The following is a 5,038-nucleotide window of genomic DNA, read 5'->3' as shown; positions in this document are numbered from 1 at the left end:
TGTGCCCACCAGTGTAAAGACCTTTTTGCCTGTGACAGTCCGAGAGCCGCCACGTGTCCCCTGCATCGGTGGCTTCGGGGCACCGCTGAGGAGGGCGTTGATGGACCATACCTGAGTACCCCTTTTCTTAGGCAGATGTTGCAAAATCTAGATTTCAAAGTGGCACATCCCTGATGTTGCAATATCACACAAAGCAGTTAGCAATATTGACGATTTGCATTGGTAACAGAAATACCAATGCTTCTGATTTTAGTTTTTTTCCTAGGTGAGTTTTACTTGCATATGTTTGATTTTGGGCTAGACTTGAGTTTTGGAGATGCTGCAGTCAGGTGCTTCTTTCCTGAAGGGAAATGGAAAGGACACTGTGGGTCTTGTGCAACAGCTCTTGGCCTTGGCCACTGTGCTGGCCAAGCATGTAATCCACTAGCTTACAAACATTGACTTTAATCGCTTACATTCTTCTATTCTTGCCATTTACAAGGGAGTTTGTATACGGTTAAAATAACTTGTAAGAGGTTACAGTTCTTTTCCTGCAACTTCATGAATAAAATGAATTTTTTAGGGTTTTCTCAGAGAAGTACAACTTCTGACTTTTTGCCCTTGGTTTCATTGTACCACAGAATGGGGTGATTTTTGTTCAGTCACTGCAGGTTTCTGTTGTCCTCGGGAGATGCTTCTTGCTTTGCTTGTGTCACGATCAGTATAAGGTGAAGAAGAAACTCTCTTGATTTTCACAGTGAGGTTTCCAGTTATTCCACTGCAGGAGAAGAAGAAAATTGAAACATCTTTCAGAACAGAAAACACACTGAAATGGGAAGTAACCTTGATTCAGTTACCCTCTGAATGATTTTAGTTGTGGTGTTGAAGAAACCAGGTTCATTTAAAGCATTTCAGACTGTTCAGGCCTTCAGGATGTTCGGGTAGAGCAGTGAGGCCTCCCTGTGCCATAGTTACTCAGTGACGGCCCCTTCTGCATCAAGGCCTTTCCTCCCGAGTTCAACGTCACTGGGCCGCAGTGCCTCACGTGGCACCCTTAGCAATATTGCTGTAACCTGCTGCCAGTCCCAGCTTTAAGCTTGTTCTTTATCCTTTCTGATGCTGTTTTTATGCTGCTATGTGTTGGTATCAGTTGTGTTTTCAGACTGTTATCAGTCTCAGCTGGTGGTTCCAGTAAAACAAAAGCACAATTTTGCCCTTCTGTTAGTCATGCAAGTGCTTCTCAGAAACAGTCTGATTTGTGCATAACTGCCAGTAATCCAAGATAAATAGAAATACGCCATGACGTCAGCTTTGAACATACATTCTTCTCACGGAAAGAATGGATTTCACAACAATGCCAAACAGGTTAAATTGCATATAGTAAAATTTATTTTTTTAAAACTAATGAAATCATGTTGTTTAAAAATACATATGCCACATATGTCTTACAAGAGTTAGGGTCTTTTTTATAGCTGCAAAGTAAATTTCTACCTGTACCGATGGAACGGGAACAAACGCGGCCGTGCCGGGTGCGGAAGCGAGGCCAGGAGGCGCTTTCCCCTACCCACAAGCACGCGGTGCGCGGGAGGGAGCGCAGACCCTGGGGCTGTGGCACCGAGCTGCCCGTCCCGCTCCGAGTCCCCGCCACCAGCAGCGGGGCCGTTTCCGTGCACAGAGAGGCCCACAGATAATCCCGAGCGCTCATTTTGTAGCATTCTTTTCAAAAAAAAGAAAAAAGAAAAAAAGAAAAAAAAAGTAAAAAGCCTTTCATCATAGGCCACTTCGTGCAGGCTCTTGAATGTGATTTTTACAGCTGTTAACACATCATATAATACTGGGGATGGAATTCACTTCTTTTTAAATTTTATTTTATTTACAAAAAGCATATTTTTGACTGAGTTATCTTTATCTGAGACTGAATTTCTTTTATCTGAGTTAGCTTTTATAAAAACTGTGTTTTCCCTTTGGTACATTGAGTTACCTCATTTTGCTACTTGTGTTTCAGATTTGTTAATGATTATGAAAGCTTTTGTGTTTTGTTAGAATTGTATTTTGTCAAGCGTTTTCTTTAAATCATACTCTATTGTATCATTTAACATGTAGTTTTAAAGGTATTATAAATATCTGTAACCAAATCATTAGAAGCCTTGATAAATTTTTAACAAGATTTGTACATTTTTTATGAGAGTTACTAGTAATGCTTTACTAAGTAGTGCAATGAATTTTTATTTTTAATCCCTGTGCCCAATTTTGGCGTTGAGAGAGTTGTTCAGTAATAAATGTATGATGTATACTTGCAAACTGCTGTCTTGCTGTTTTCTCTAGAAAGGGGTGCTTTGCCTCCATCTCTCCGTGTCTCTCTGCTCCTTGTCCCTGTCACTAGTTCCTGTCAGAGCAGACTCCAGGTTGGAAAGGGTCTGCAGGTTTTGGCCATCTTAGTTAAAATGAAAAAAAAAAAGAAAAAAGAAAAAAAAACAGTAAGAGCACTGCTTTTATAGAGTCTGAAAGGATAGGATTTAACAATGGTTCATTGTCTTGAATAAGAACCTGACGTTTTTGAAAGTGTGAAGTGGTTGTAATGCCCAGCACTCAAGGCATTACCAAAGTGATCAACTCTCCAAAGATGCCCCCTACTCTTAAATGGATCAAAAAGAGAATTTCTTGGCCTGCTGGTCTGATGTGTTTTGCGGTGGTGAAAATGCATCCCTGAGACAGTGCAGAATACAAACTGTATGGAGTTTTATTAGCCAGGCTTGCGCAAGAAACGTGCTGAATCACAAAGAAAGAGCTACCCCGTGGGCATTTTTCCTTTGTTTTTGTTTTGTTTTTCTGTTCTCTTGGGTTTTGGTTTTGTTTTTCCTTTGCTGCTGATGTAAGCAAACTTGACTGCATGTGGAGGCCGCCTGGCTCATGGCCAGGAGCTGAGTCCTCTCACCCAAGTTTACCCTTTCTGTAGGTTCAGTGGACAGGAAGGCGGTGCCCGGAAGCTACTGCAGCCTTGTTCATGCCTGCAACGCCAGTGCAAGCCAAGCTCATCCGTGTCTGCAGAGCCGGGCCTGTCACTCAAGTATTCTTCTTTTGCCCTGTTGCTCTGTCTCGGTGTCAAAGCAAGGTTTTGTTTATACCCTCTTCTTGTGCACCCTTGCTCTCTCAAGGGCAGCAGAATTGGTAGCTGTCAGCAAAGCTGCCTGCTGGGGAATCCCACAAGGCGCTGCCTAGAGGTTGGGACAGCGCGGGCGCTTCCCTTCCCGGGCGCCGGCTCTGCAGGACAGGCCCTGTTGCTGGCACCGGCATCTGGGACCTGCCCAGCCCGCGGCCCTGCCGCTCCCTGCGCATGATGCAGACTTGCCGGGACCTGGCAGGCACGGCGGGATAGGAGTCTGAAGGTGGAGGTGAGAAAAGGGGCAGGGAGGAGTTTGCCGTCTGTTCCATGTGATGGAGTGCTTGAGTGAAATGCTTGAGTGAAGAGCACTCCAGCCCTGTCTTTCTGTGCAGTGTCTCTGTATTTTTACTCTTAACAGATACTGTGTCAGAGGGTAATGTTTTTTCCTGAGCGGGAGAATTGCAGATGTGAAGTGATTCCTTCCTGACAGCCTGGTACTTACACACTGTTCAAAACCCCTGAGGAATGATTTGCAATGCCAACAACTAGAGCTGCTTCAACATCATGGTTCAAGGTGAGGTGTTCAAGCCAGAAATGGTCATCGGTAAGGCAGCGTCTTCAGCAGGCACCAGAGGGACCTATGTGAGCTCCAGTAGCTCTAAAGCCACATCTGTTGCACTCCAACGCCAAGGGCTTTGCCCAAGCAACAGGCCCTGGAAGCTATGAAGTGCTTGGGCTGTCCCACAAAGCAGAGCTGCCCACAAAACCTTCCTCCCTGGAGCTCTGTTGCCGCTGCTTAGCAGAGTCCTCCTCCGTGTGGAGAGCGACGCTCTGAGCTGATCCTACCCCACCAGGGCCGGTGTTCCTCGTGTCTCCCTAGCCCTCCTTCCTGCGGCCTGGGGCTCCGCGCACACGACCAAGCAGTTCTGCCCTATGCGTGTCCCCACGGCAGCCTCAGCAGGGCCCGGGGCACTGCCCTTGGCACTGGTGGTCGCTGTGTCCCTCAGCGCAGCCCCTTCCAAGACGTCGCACCCAGCACCAGGGCTCTGCTAGTCCCAGCCACCTTAGCAGCTCCTCGCTCCTGACGCACAGCCTGGGCATTGGGGCCGTCCAGTGGCCTTGTGTCACAAGGACACTCGAACATCTGACTGTTTCTTACACCCACTGCTCCTTCAATCCCTCCTTACTGCTGTTTCCTGCAGTGTTATCCTGACTCTGTAAGAGAGCACACGCTGCATTGTACATAGTTGTCTTTCGCACAATGTAACAGTGCAGACAAAACTGTTCATCCAACAGGAGCTATAGCTACCACCCAGACTCCTCAGAGCACAGCTTTCCTTTTTGGCTCCACTCTTCTGCCTTGGTGCTCCATGCGACTGCTCATAGGAGTCCAGACAGCAGCAGATGCTGGGCAGCGAGCTGTCCGTAGCGCCGATCGCTGGTGCTGCAGCGCTCTCTCGCAGCACCAGCTGGTCGTCCCTATGGGGTGCCTTGGGAGCCATGTCGCTCATGTCGCTCCGTGGACATCCTTGGCTCGATAGGTTACCGGATATGTAGTAACCTTGTTACGTGACTAGCTCTGCTCTGAGCTCTGCTGTCACATTTGCTTCTGCTATGCCCATGTGCTCAGAGCTCCTTTCTTTTTGGAGGGAAGGCAACTATTTCCAAATGGAATGGAAAGAATCTTCTTTCTTTTAAAGCACACATATCGGTGCCAGGTCCTGTGACGGATACGTTCCTTTCCCAGCTCATCCTGGCCTGTACCTTACATGCAGCCCTGTTTTGTTGCTGACCACCAGCGACCGATCTCATTCTGGCAGGCGTCATCGTCCTGATTTCTGTTCTCACTGAGACTTAACAAAAACAGTCCTCAAGGCTGCATCGTAAACAGGGAGATAAGGCCGACACACTAACCTAAGTCTTTGAAGTTAAAAATATGACTACAAGCCAATCATC

The sequence above is a fragment of the Nothoprocta perdicaria genome, unplaced genomic scaffold (assembly GCF_003342845.1).
Source record: "Nothoprocta perdicaria isolate Ctin4 unplaced genomic scaffold, notPer1 scaffold_200, whole genome shotgun sequence".
NCBI lineage: Eukaryota > Metazoa > Chordata > Aves > Tinamiformes > Tinamidae > Nothoprocta > Nothoprocta perdicaria.
The sequence above is the reverse complement of the archived record's forward strand: the minus strand, read 5'-3'. Positions refer to the sequence as shown.